Source organism: Triticum dicoccoides, chromosome 7A, assembly GCF_002162155.2.
Source record: "Triticum dicoccoides isolate Atlit2015 ecotype Zavitan chromosome 7A, WEW_v2.0, whole genome shotgun sequence".
Lineage (NCBI taxonomy): Eukaryota > Viridiplantae > Streptophyta > Magnoliopsida > Poales > Poaceae > Triticum > Triticum dicoccoides.
The window spans coordinates 64,960,524-64,975,513 of NC_041392.1; positions in this window are offsets into that span (position 1 = coordinate 64,960,524).

A 14,990-nucleotide genomic window follows, 5' to 3' on the forward strand; every position below is an offset into this window, starting at 1 on the left:
CCCTCTTTGAAGCAATTTTTTTAATTTAGTTAGATGATAGATGGATGGATGCATTATGTATGATGATAGATGGTTATATGGATGAATGCATGCATTATGTATGATGATAGTTAGATGATAGATGATGTGATGATAGTTAGAAATGTGAGAAATGCAAGAAATGCAAAAAAATAGATGATAGATGATGATAGATTATGATGTTAATGATGATAGATGATGATGTTGATGATAGATGATAATGCTTTTTTTATGCCTTGATAATTTTTAGATGATGACGATGACAGATTTCCATTTTTTGCGAAAGAGATGATAAATGATGATGATTGTTGGATCATGATAAATGATGATGATGATGATTTTTTTATGCTTCAATGATTGTTACATGATGATAGATGATGACGGCGATGTTCTTAAATTTTGTCACGGTGCAGGTTCTGTGGTGTTCCATCTCGGTGGAGTGATCGTCGTAGGAGCTGTTGGACCCCAATTGTCCCTCCACTATTCAACTACTTCCTCTACAGCCGAGGGTGAGCTATGAATAATGTCACTAGATTTCATTCTCAAGTCAAGTGGCGTAACCTAGGCGTCTCCCATCCGAAAGGGTTGCATCGATAAATATGCATTCAATTGCATATTTATCACCGCAGCTCTTTCAGATTGTCCAGCGTTTTCCATGGACAGCCCGAGGATGTGTAGATTGGGTATGTTCTCCATGTTCTACCCCGTTCTGAGACAGGATTTCGGCAGCACCTCCCCATTGTTCTCCGGAGCACATTCTCTCGGCTATTTGCCGAGACGTGTATCTGGAGAACAGCGGGGAGGTGCTGCCGAAATTTTTTCTCGGAACGGGATAGAATGGAGAACGTACTCAATCTACAGATCCCCGGGTGGGATTAGGACCCATCTTTACCTATTAGAGATGTAGGTGGATTAAACACGGTAGAAACTGAAAATTTGATGTGATTAATTTAAGTGAATCCTTAATTATGTTGTGTGGGTTGCAAAAAAGCAGAGGATGGCAGATAATCAGTGGATGTACAGTGGTTTTATCCGTCGGAATCGAGTAACATCAGAGTGGATCGCGAAAACCGATGTGTATTTGAAGGAGATATTCCGTCGTCCAATGAGAATTATCCCACCATGCCCCTGTGCAAGATGTGCCAGACGTCACCGTAGAAATCAGACGGACATGAGTGAGCACCTTCGCACGCACGGATATATGCCAAACTTTGACATGCCGCCGATAAACATAGCCGAGCAGGACCGTGGTAGAGAGGAGGTGATGCGACAACGCATCGATGGATATGAGGACGACGGGGTCAGGGACATGCTAGATGATGTCATGGTTGCAGAAACGGCAAATGCGACACCTTCAGAGAATGAACCGGAGGAGCCAGAGGCAACCGCAAAGGCCTTCTTGGAGGTCTTGGCCTCGTCGAAGAAACCTCTTTATGCGGGTGCGAAAATATCTCAGCTGGATGCCATCTCGCAACTGATTGCAGTGAAGGCTGAGTACGGCTGTAGCCAGAAATGCTTCGAAGCATTCCTGGGAGTATGGGCTAACAGCCTCCCTGAGGGTCATGAACTGCCGAAAAGCATGTACGATACAAAGAAAATCATGAAGGCACTCTCTATGGATTATGAGAAAATAGATGTTTGCCCGAAGAATTGCCTTTTGTTTAGGCACGAGTATGCGGATGACAAGTACTATAGGAAGTGCGGTTCGTCTCGGTACATTGAGGTGGTCAGTGAGGATGGTGAGAAAAAGCAGCTAACCATCCCCGTTAAGGTTCTTCGGTATCTTGATTTTATAAAAAGACTGCAGCGCCTTTTCATCACGAAGGAGTCTGCCAAAATGATGAAGTGGCACAAGGAAGGTATAAGGTACAATCCAAAAAAATCATACATCCATCGGGAGGGGAAGCATGGAAGTCATTCGATGAAGAATACCCCGAGGAAGCAGCAGAGGCTGGGAATGTCAGAATAGCCATATCAGGTGATGGGTTGAATCCATATGGTATGTCGTCCAATCCATACAGCTGCTGGCCTGTGTTTGTAATTCCGCTCAATCTTCCTCCCGGTGCCCTAATGCAACGGAAGACCATGTTCTTGTCGCTCATCATTCCGGGGCCTGACTACCCGGGGAAGCAATTGGGTGTGTTTATGCAGCCGCTTGTGGATGCTTTGCACCATTCTTGGTACTTTCCGAGGTTGACATACGACCGGGATCTGCAGAGAAATTTATTGATGAAAGTTTGGTTGCACTATTGCATGCATGACTTTCCCAGCTATGCTCTATTCTGCGGATGGTGTACAAGTGGTAAGATGCCATGCCCAGTGTGCATGCAGGCTCTGCGAAAGATTTGGCTGAGTAAGGGTGGCAAGTATGTAGCCTTTGACCTGCATCGACAGTTCCTCCCTCCAGACCATCCAGACAGGGAAGACAAGAAGAACTTCACGAAAGGCCGGGTTGTTCATGAAGTAACCGAGATTCCAACATTTTCGGGGGCAGATGTTCTTGCTCAGCTAAAAGCTCTCAAGCCTAAAGTCAAAGGCAAAGGCAAAGCCAAAGCCAAAGGCTTCGAGGAATATGGTGAGACGCACAACTGAACGCACATTACCCCCTTCTCGCAGCTTCCCTATTTTAAGGACCTCAAACTTCCTTACAATATTGATGTGATGCACACCGAAAAGAATGTGGCAGAGTCCCTTTTCCACACGATCCTCAACATTCCTGATAAGATGAAGGATAACGTAAAAGCTAGAGCCGATCAACAGAGAATTTGTGATAGACCACGCCTGAACATGAATCCTCCCACAGGCGGTCGAAAAAATTAGTTCAAGCCAGATGCTAACTTTGTCCTTAAACCGCCAGAAAAAAAGAAGTACTTATCTGGCTGAATTTTTTTTTGAAGTTCACCGATGGTTATGCATCGAATATAAGTAAGGGAGTCAATCTTTCAACGGGCAAAGTGACCGGCCTGAAGAGTCATGACTACCATGTATGGATTGAGCGGATAATGCCGGTGATGGTTCGAGGCTATGTCCCCGAGCATGTCTGGCGAGTGCTTGCCGAGCTTAGCCATTTCTTCCGCACGCTCTCTGCTAAAGAAGTAAGTAAAGAGGTGATTGAAAAATTGCATAAGAAGGCACCGGAGTTGATAGTCAAGCTAGAGAAGATCTTTCCGCCAGGCTTCTTTACTCCGATGACACATCTCATTCTGCACCTCGTGAATGAGGTATTGTTGGGGGGCCCTGTGCAAAATCGCTGGCAGTATGGCCCTGAGAGGCAGAACAAGCATCTCCGACGAAAATGTGGAAACAAAGCTAAGATTGAAGCTTCCATAGCTGAGGCAGTTATCCTAGAGGAGGTGTCAGACCTCAGGACATCATACTATCCAGACCACGTTCCCCATCTGCATAACAAGGTGCCTCGATACAATATAGAAGATCCCAAGTATCAACCCAGACTCGATCTATTCAACGCGCAAGGTGGGAGGGCTGGGGCCTCGAAATCTTATAACATGCCACGACAAGAGTGGGAGGACCTCATGTTCTATATCTTGCACAACATCAAGGAAGTTGCGGAAGTGTGGATGAGGTAATACCACTACACCATTCCTTTATGTCTTCCACATTATCATGTTTCATGTTCACTTAGTCCCGGTCTAACACCGCTTATCTTTTTTTAGTGATTTCGTTCAAGAGGAATGGACGGGAGTGAATCCTCCTACTTAGGCGGAGGCACTTACTCTTCTCCGTCATGGAAACCCTGGACGTAAAAATTTTGTTGCTTGGTTCATGGAGAAAGTAATTTTCCACACTCCCCTATTAAATACCTACTTCAACATTTATTAGTTAACCGAACTAATGCACGCAACAATTTCCATTATACTTGTAGGGAAAAGATCTGAACATATCTATGGATGATGAATTGAGATGGGTTTCCATGGGTTTTGACCCTGCCGTCATGACATGTAAAAAGTATGACGTGAATGGGTATCGCTTCCATACAGAGGAGCACCAGATGCCAAAACTATAAATACTGGATTGTACACCCCCGGTCAAAATTCAGTAGACTACTACGGAAGGGTACAAAATATATACGAGGTTAAATTCTGCCAGGGGAGTGAGACCCTAAGTCTGCCTGTGTTCAAATGCCGATGGTTCGATCCGCGGGAGGGGGTAAAACATACGCCTTCCATTGGTTTGGTCGAAGTTAAACCATCAACCGTCTATGCCGGAGCTGATCTCTTCATTGCGGCTACCCAAGCTACACAAGTATATTATTTGCCTTACCCATGCCAGAAAGTGTATCTAAAGGGTTGGGAAGTTGTGTTCAAGGTGTCACCACATGGTAAGCTACCAGACCCGAATGAAGACGATTACTACAACATTAACCCCATGACATACGAGGGAGTGTTCTATCAAGAGCAACATTAACCCCCGAATGATGATGATGATGATGTGGTTAGAAACGATGACGCTAGACCATTGGGTGATGATGATGTGGACCCAAACGTCCACGATGCACGAAATGATGGTGAGACCATTGTCAATGAAAATGACATACTTATGCTAGAAAAGTTAAACGAAGACGCTGACGACGAGGAAGAGCCTCCACCTCCGTCGGACAACGAAGATGATATGATTGATAGTGATGATGAGACGGACCGAGAAAGAGGTTACAACAGTGATGATTCATATGGGTTCTAGCAGATGTACGTTTCAAGTATTTTTTTCTATAGTTTAGGAATATGCCTTTTTATGCATTTTTATTAATGTGTTTATTATCATGCCTTTTCCTTCATTTCATTAATTTACTAATTGCTTTTTCTCTTTTCAATGCAGGTTCGTGGAACATGGGCAAGGGGAAGGCCGACGGCGTGGGTTTCCTACGCAAGGTCATCGGCCTGCCTAGTCGGAGTGGTCGAGCACGTAATCATCCCCCTCGGCTACTTGACGATGACTCCTCACAGGGAGGTCGAGGGAGAGGTGCCCCTAGAGGAGGAGGGGGCGGGGGGAGAGCCTCTAGAGGACGAGGTGCTGGGGGGAGAGCCACTACAGGGGGTCGCGGCCAGAAAGAGCGCACCCTCACCGACTTAGGGGTGTTGTCTTCGAGGCCCTCCTCTAGTGAGGTACCCTCCTCTAGTGAGGCAGGCGAGGAGAAGGAGGAGGAGGAGGAGGAGGTGGAGGAGGAGGCAGGCAAGGAGGAGGAGGAGGAGGAGGAGGTTGGGGAGGGGGAGGCAGGCGAGGAGGAGGGTGGTGGCGGCGATGATGGTGGTGACGGGAAGGGGGTTGACACGAAGGGGTGGCTGCGTGGCAACACAAAGCTACCAAAGCAGGTTCCTGCTACTGAGGAGCAGAAGTGGCTCATTGAGCCCACGGGAAAAGAGTAAGTGGTTCATTATGTTGCTTGTCACATGCTTATTCCGGTTGTTATTTATTTTTCTTGTCACATGCTAATAGTTCATTCTTTTGCAGCAACTGGATATATTCTAAAGGGGTCCGTATACCCAACGGCCTCATCACCGTCTTGCTGAAGTTATATTGGCCGGGGTTGTACTGTCCTGATCCAGTCAGGCAGCCGGACCGTCGGGTTTTGGCCACGAGCTGGGACCACTGGGAAGCGGCCCGCCACGCGGACCATGAGACCCATGCTAAGGCCGTGATCACTACTTTCTGGGTGAGTTCTCTTCAGAAGCACAAGTCCATTCTAGTTTCATGAATGATTTAACTCATGGCTTCTCCCATTCTTGTTTCATGCATGATTGTAGAAATTCTATCGAGTTCTTCCGGAGCACAAGGCTAGAGCGGACCAGATCGTGCTGCGCCAATGCAAGAAGAAGGCCTGCCAGATGCAGTACGAGGTGTGCTATGTGGCCATCTCCACATACTACCACGACTATCTTGGTGTGAAGATGACCAAGGAAGAAGCGCGAAGGATGGGCATTACCTTGGAGAGGCCCGAGTTCTTGGCGGTAAGTATAAAAGATTTTTCATTATGCTTTCATATATTATGCTTTCATTATGCTTTCATTACCTTGTGGTACATTATGCTTTATGCTTTATGCTTCCATAACACCAATTTGGACACACCTACATGCCATTATGCTTTTATTATGTAGGTTTGTCCAAATTGGTGTTATGGAAAAGACGAGTCCTGAGCGGCATTGGTGGATCTTTGGTGTGATGAGGCTGGACCCTGGGCGGCTATGAGAACCAAAAATAAGGCTAACCGAGGGACGGAGGGAGTACATGCTCAGGGAAACCAAAACCACTATCTCCACAAGGCAGTTAATGTATGACTAACCCCATTAAACATTCTTCTTCTTCTATTTACCATCACTTTCTTATGTATGACTAACCTCTATTTGGTGGTGCAGGAGGAGAAACTGAAGCGGCCGCTCTCACACATGCAGGCGTGGGAGATCGCCCATACGCGGAAGGACCCCAAGCCTGGCGAGCCCAAGTACTACGGCAAGAAGACCGCAGGGAGGAAGAAGGCCTACTCCGAAGCGTATCTGGAGTTACATACTGACACACCTGACCCCATTGCGGAGCCTCTGGACGACATGGCGGTGGTGAGGATGGGGCCCAAGGAGCACGGTCGGGAGGCGGTTCTCGATGCTATGATCACTCCTAGTATCTCCTACACACAGCTTCGTCGGCTCGACCCGAGCCTGAGCCAGCGCACGAGCCAGCCAGTGACTAGTACACAGTACCTCTTCCAGGAGAAACAATCTGTAAGTATTTTCCCTCTTATCTTCATTTCTCACTTCATTTTCCGCATTTAGTAGTTTTATGAGTTCCATCATGTCATACTGTAGGCCTACATGGAGTACACACGCCAGGAGACCATGGCGTGGCATCAGAGGCTTTATGAACACCAAGTGCAGAGGGATAGCCAGATGCAGCAGGCTTTTCAGGATATGGCGGCCGGCAGGTGTCCTCAGTTCCCTCCAGCACAATGCCCTCCAGCACAACCAGTGCTGATGAGCTTTGATGAGTTTGTGGCATAGAACGCTGGCCCCTCGCTAGTTAGTTCATCCCCAATCTATTCACCCAAAGCATGTCATGCCTTTCAACACAGTCATATATCCCGTGCATATGTCTTTTCAACATCCAGGGAACAGGTGGATCTACCGTTGGCGGTGGTCTTCGCAGCACTCCGGAGACACGGAGCCCGACCACTCCGATCCACGGAGGCGGAAGAGGAGGCGGTCTTGGCGGTAGCGCTGCCGCTAGCAGTGACGACCTGGGCTTCGACGGTCTTGGCGGTGACGACCTCCGCGGTGCTTGACGTCCTGGCGCTTAAGCCTTTGGGTCACATTGTGGCGGTCTTGGTGGTGATGATACTTATATGCTTGTGATGTTTCTTATTGTTGTTTGTGAGATTCTTATGCTTGGTGGTGATGATACTTATATGTTTATGCTTTACGATGCTTCTTATGATGTGTGATGATGAATTTGTTCTGTGATGCTGCTGGGCCAGCTGTTATGTGATGCATATATTTGTTGTGTGCTGTATATATTCAAATGAATTGAGTTGAAACAAAACAGAAAAAAAAATAGACAGAAACTATGCCGACGGCAAGGCCGTCGGCATAGAGCTACCGTGAGCTCCCAGTGGCTTCCACATGGCAGGTCTATGCCGACGGCTTAGCCGTCGGCATAGTTTCAAACTAAGCCGACGGCTATGTCGTCGGCATAGGCCTGCTCCAGGAGCTCCCAGTGGCTGCCACGTGGCAGGTCTATGCCGACGGTCTAGCCGTCGGCATAGTTTCAACCTAAGCCGACAGCTATGCCGACGGCTAGGCCGTCGGCACAGACCTGCCACATGGCGAGTTAGCATTGGTCAGCACTTGACGGCGGCCGCCGTTAGGCGATAACGTTGCCGACGGCCGGGGCCATCGGCATAGATGTACGGACACCGTCGGGATAGGGCCTATGCCGACGGCCTTTCTATGCCGACGGCTTTCCTGGCTACACCGACGGATATGTTCCCGACGGCCCTATGCCAACGGGTGCCATCGGCATAGGCCTGTCCCGACGGCCATTCAGGGATATGCTGACGGCCCTGGCCGTCGGCATAGGGTGCGATTCCGGTAGTGGCGAGTCGTTAGCAGATGATGTCAAATAGCCACGGAACGGCCCTTACTGGTCCGCCGCTTGGTATGAGATGTGGACTGTTTCGGACGCGTCAGCGGCCAAAGCCCCACAGCCGGTACCCCAGTGTGGAAGGCGAGTTTAGGGATTATAAACATGGTGTAGTCGTTCAAGTTAATGATTGCTCTATTGTGATTGATCTCATCAGTGTTGATATGCTTGAAAATCTCATTACATCTATTATATTAGGTAGGTGATATGTTGTGTAGCATAAGTATCATGGTCACTACTATTTCGACCGATACTATTCCCTCCGTTCATTTTTGTATGTCACGGAAGAAAATCTAGTACACACTCGCTCGGTCGTGCACAAACAACACTCCCATCTCGGTCGGGGACAAGTTAGCGAAGCACCCGCATCTCTCTCACTTGCAACTCATCCGCATCTCTCTCACTTGCGACTCACCCGCATCTCTCCCTCACACTTTCCCACATCACCGGCGCCGGTACAGACGATAAATATACCAACGAGTCTTCAAATTAAGAAAAAAAGACCATTTTACTCCTCTGAAGAAAATGGTTTTTTTGCATAACCCCCTGAACTTTTTTTCCTCACTTTACCCCTTATCTATCCAATATCGGTCAAAAATAATCTTGGGCAGATTTTCTTGGGTGGTTTGCTGATGTGGACGTTGTCAAAGTGGTTTGTTGACTAGTGAGGCCCTTTGGTTAGGTGAAGAGCGCAGCCAGCACTCAGTTCATGCCGACGGTGCTGTCGTTCTTTGTCTGCGTGACTAGCGCCTCATCCTCATGTTGAAACCTTGTCCAAGAGCTTCACCTTGCTCAGCTATATATTCCTACAAAATGAGTTTGTTCTGGTCACCGCAGATCATCGTCGCCCATGTCTTCTTCCTTGCCTCACGCATCGACCGCCGCCACCTTGATATCTTCCTCCGATGACCCCCGATTCTCCTCCTCTTCTTACCGTACATCGTCGTGCTCCCCTAAAGCTAATCAGCCCCACCATTTGGAGCAACGCATCACCGAGGACCTCTCACTAGTAGAAAACATGATTTTGGTTCTAGCCGGATCAGAGCATTAGCCCCTGTCACGGTACGAGCCGGGACTAATATGAGCATCAGTCCCGGCTCAAGCGGCTGGGACATCGGCCGGGGCTCGACAGGCATCAGTCCCGGTTAGAATCGGACCTTTAGTCCCGGTTCCAGACACCAACCGGGACTAAAGGGGTTGTCCCGGCTGGTGTCTGGAACCGGTACTAAAGAGTATGCCTTTAGTCCCGGTTTTACATACCAACTGGGACTAAAGTTTTGCCTATATATATCCTCGCCCCTGTCCACCCTCTCCTTTGTTTTTTGGCCGTAGAAGGTGGGGCGTGATTATGTTCCACCGGATACAAAAACGCGAGTTTAATGTAGGTGATCATGTTCTATTATACAACTCTCGTTTAAGATTTTTTTTGCAGGAAAACTCCTCTCTAAATGGGAAGGTCCTTACGTTATCGAGGAGGTCTATCGGTCCAGTGCCATATCAACAACTTCGAAAGCACAAATCCAAGGGTGGTGAACGGTCAAAGAATCAAAAATTATATCTCAGGTAATCCTATAAATGTTGAAACTAATGTTATTGAAACCGTAACCCAGGAGGAGTATATAAGGGACACCTTCCAGAACGTTTCAGCCTCCGAAAAGGAAGAGGTATGTGGTGCGGTAAGTAAACCGACTCCAAAACAGTTCTAATAGCAATTTTTCTCCATTTTGGAATATTTAAGAAAATAGGAAAAGAAGAAGCAGTCCGGAAAGGACACGAGGCATCCACGAGGGTGGAGGGCCCACCCCCTGCCTCGTGGGCACCTAGCGTGCCATCCGGACTCCGTTTTCTTGCACGGTACTTCTTTTGGTCGGTAAAAATTCATTATATAATCTCCCGAAGGTTTTGACCACCGTACCACAATTATCTCATGTTTTGTTTCGAGCTGTTTTCTGCCAGAGTTGTCAAGGCTAGGCATCATGTCGTCCCCCTCCTCCAACAACGAGGGCGACGATGCTTGGCTAATGAAGATAAAGCTGAAGAGAGAAGAACCCGGGGAGATCAACAAGGATGATGGGATCAAGAAGGCCACAGAGGATCAAGCTCTGGCAACAGAAGAAGAAGACATCCTTCAACCTCATTACAATCTTCTTACCCCTACTGAAATTGAAGCTTTCAAGATGATTGAAATAGTTCAGGTGCAGAACAAGTATCCAACTCATGAAAATATTCTGTTGCAAGAGCATAGCACCGCACTCAAGGGCATTATTCGTAAGTTGGAGCACCTCCTTCGCTTGATGTTGGACGACAAGCCTACGCCATCAACGATCTCTTCTTCACCACCAAAGGCGAACTGAGTATCGGGTATGGGCACTCCCCTTGGCAACTGCCAAGCTTGCGGGAGTGCCCCGGTATCGTATCACTATCACACTTCTATCTTTACCGTTTTCTTAGTTCGATCCTTTTGATTATATCGTGATTTAGTAGAATAAAGGTTAGTATGATCTAGCTTTGAGTTTTGTATTGGACCTTATCTATGTAATCGAGTCCGTGAGTTATATATAATAAAGATTAGTTTTGAATCAAGGGCTTGGTTATCTTGCTATGATCTTGAGAAAAGAGAGAAAGAATAAAAAGAAATAAAGAGATCATATTGATCTTATGGAGAGTAATGACTTCACATATAAAGAGTATGATGAATAAAAGATGTTGACAGTTGACAAACCTAGTTTTGGTCATCGTTGTAATTAATAGGAAGTAATAAAGAAAGGGAGGTTTTCACATATAAATATACTATCTTGGACATCTTTTATAATTATGAGCACTCTTTAAAATATGACATGCTAAAAAGTTGATGTTGGACAAGGAAGACAACGTAATGGGTTATGTTTTCATACATCCGAAATAAATTATATTGCCATGGATCATCCAACATGTTGAGCTTGCCTTTCCTCCCCATGCTAGCCAAATTCTTTGCACCAAGTAGAGATACTACTTGTGCTTCCAAATATCCTTAAACCCAATTTTGCCATGAGAGTCCACCATATCTACCTATGGATTGAGTAAGATCCTTCAAGTAAGTTGTCATTGTTGCAAGCAATCAAAATTGCTCTCTAAATATGTATGATTTATTAGTGTGGAGAAATAAGCTTTATACGATTTTGTGATGTAGAAGAAATAAAAGCGACGGACTGCATAATAAAGGTCCATATCACAAGTGGAAATATAAAGTGACGTTCTTTTGCATTAAGATTTCGTGCATCCAACCATAAAAACACATGACAACCTCTGCTTCCCTCTGTGAAGGGCCTATCTTTTAATTTTTGTCCTATACTTCATACAAGAGTCATGGTGATCTTCACCTTTCCTTTTTACATTTTATCCTTTGGCAAGCACTGTGTGTTGTGTGAGTTTTCATAAACTATTATTGTTGACATTACCCTTGAGGTATAAGGTTGGGAGGCAAAACTATAAGCCTCTATCTTTCTCTGTGTCCGATTAAAGCTTCATACTCATAAGTATTGCGTGAGTGTTAGCAATTGTGAAAGACTACATGATAGTTGAGTATGTGGACTTGTTGAAAAGCTCTTATATTGACTCTTTCCGATGTTATGATAAATTGCAATTGCTTCAATGACTGAGATTATAGTTTGTTAGTTTTCAATGAAGTTTCTGATTCATTATTTACATTGTGAATAAGATTGTTACTTTAGCATAAAAAATCATATGACTATATATATATATATATGTTGCTGTTATAAGAATGATCAGGATGCCCTCATGTTCGTATTTTATTTTAGCGACACCTCTATCTCTAAACATGTGGACATATTTTTCGTTATCGGCTTCCGCTTGAGGACAAGCGAGGTCTAAGCTTGGGGGAGTTGATACGTCCATTTTGCATCATGCTTTTATGTCGATATTTATTGCATTATGGGCTGTTATTACACATTATGTCACAATACTTATGCCTATTCTCTCTTATTTTACAAGGTTTGCATGAAGAGGGAGAATGCCGGCCGCTGGAATTCTAGGCTGGAAAAGGAGAAAATATTGAAGACCTATTCTGCACAACTCCAAAAGTCCTAAAACTCCACGGAAGTTAGTTTTGGAATATATAAAAAATATTGGGCGAAGAAAGCACCAGAGGGGGGCCACCCACCATCCACGAGGGTGGGGGGCATGCCCTACCCCCCTGGGCACGCCCCCTGTCTCGTGGGCCCCTGGCAGGCCTCCGGTGCCCATCTTTGGCTATATGAAGTCTTTCACGCTGGAAAAAAAATCATAACCAAGCTTTCGGGACGAAGCGCCACCGCCACGAGGCGGAACCTTGGTGGAACCAATCTAGGGCTCTGGCGGAGCTGTTCTGCAAGGGAAGCATCCCTCCAGGAGGGGGAAATCATCACCATCGTCATCACCATCGATCCTATCATCGGGAGGGGGTCAATCTACATCAACATCTTCACTAGCACCATCTCCTCTCAAACCCTAGTTCATCTCTTGTATCCAATCTTTGTGCCAAAACCTCAGATTGGTACACGTGGGTTGCTAGTAGTGTTGATTACTCCTTGTAGTTGATGCTAGTTGGTTTATTTGTTGGAAATCATATGTTCAGATCCTTTATGCATATTAATACCCCTCTGATTATGAACATGAATATGATTTGTGAGTAGTTACGTTTGTTCCTGAGGACATGGGAGAAGTCTTTCTATAAGTAGTCATATGAATTTGGAATTCGTTCGATATTTTGATGAGATGTATGTTGTCTTTCCTCTAGTGGTGGCATGTGAATGTCGACTACATGACACTTCACCATTATTTGGGCCTAGGGGAAGGCATTGGGAAGTAATAAGTAGATGATGGGTTACTAGAGTGACATAAGCTTAAACCATAGTTTATGTGTTGCTTCGTAAGGGGCTGATTTGGATCCATATGTTTCATGCTATGGTTAGGTTTACCTTAATACTTCTTTTGTAGTTGCGGATGCTTGCAAGAGGGGTTAATCATAAGTGGGATGCTTGTCCAAGAAAGGGCAGTACCCAAGCACCCGTCCACCCACATATCAAATTATCAAAGTACCGAACGTGAATCATATGAGCGTGATGAAAACTAGCTTGACGATAATTCCCATGTGTCCTCGGGAGCGTTTTCCTTTATATAAGAGTTTGTCTAGGCTTGTCCTTTGCTACAAAAAGGATGGGGCCATCTTGTTGTACCTTATTTACTTTATTACTTGTTACCCGTTACAAATTACCTTATCACAAAACTATCTGTTACCGATAATCTCAATGCTTGCAGAGAATACCTTACTAAAAACTGCTTATCATTTCCTTCTGCTCCTCATTGGGTTCGACACTCTTACTTATTGAAAGGAATACGATAGATCCCCTATATTTGTGGGTCATCACCTCCTAACCATACATGTGGTTTGAGAGGTAATCATCAGTGAACTACTTTGGAAAGGCCTAAAAACAAGAATGTGCATAAATATCTTCTCTATATTGGAAATGGGGCAAAGGAATAAAAAAGGCAAGGTATAATAGTTAGTAATATCCTCTAGTGAATTGATGTCTTCTTCATTGTGCAGACAAATATCTTTTTATTTTTTGTCGCTAATTTCTTTATCCTAACAATCTTTCTGAGTTTCTTGACTTGAGTGATATTCATGGACTACTCATTGAAGGAAATATGCCCTAGAGGCAATAATAAAGTTATTATTTATTTCCTTATAATCATGATAAATGTTTATTATTCATGCTAGAATTGTATTTTCCGGAAACATAATACATGTGTGAATACATAGACAAACAGAGTGTCACTAGTATGCCTCTACTTGACTAGCTCGTTAATCAAAGATGGTTATGTTTCCTAACCATGAACAATGAGTTGTTATTTGATTAACGAGGTCACATCATTAGTAGAATGATCTGATTGACATGACCCATTCCATTAGCTTAGCACCTGATCGTTTAGTATGTTGCTATTGCTTTCTTCATGACTTATACATGTTCCTATGACTATGAGATTATGCAACTCCCGTTTACCGGAGGAACACTTTGGGTACTACCAAACGTCACAACGTAAATGGGTGATTATAAAGGAGTACTACAGGTGTCTCCAATGGTTGATGTTGGGTTGGCGTATTTCGAGATTAGGATTTGTCACTCCGATTGTCGGAGAGGTATCTCTGGGCCCTCTCGGTAATACACATCACATAAGCCTTGCAAGCATTACAACTAATATGTTAGTTGTGAGATGATGTATTACGGAACGAGTAAAGAGACTTGCCGGTAACGAGATTGAACTAGGTATTGGATACCGACGATCAAATCTCGGGCAAGTAACATACCGATGACAAAGGGAACAACGTATGTCGTTATGCGGTCTGACCGATAAAGATCTTCGTAGAATATGTAGGAGCCAATATGGGCATCCAGGTCCCGCTATTGGTTATTGACCGGAAACGTGTCTTGGTCATGTCTACATTATTCTCGAACCCGTAGGGTCCGCACGCTTAAGGTTTCGATGACAGTTATATTATGAGTTTATGAGTTTTGATGTACCGAAGGAGTTCGGAGTCCCGGATGAGATCGGGGACATGACGAGGAGTCTCGAAATGGTCGAGACGTAAAGATCGATATATTGGACGACTATATTCGGAGTTCGGAAAGGTTCCGAGTGATTCGGGTATTTTCCGGAGTACCGGGGGGTTACGGGAATACGGGGAAGAGTATTGGGCCTTGATGGGCTTTAGTGGGAAGAGGAGAAAAAGGCTGCGCCCCCCCTCCCCTCTAGTCCGAATTGGACTAGGGAAAAGGGGGCCGGCCACCTCT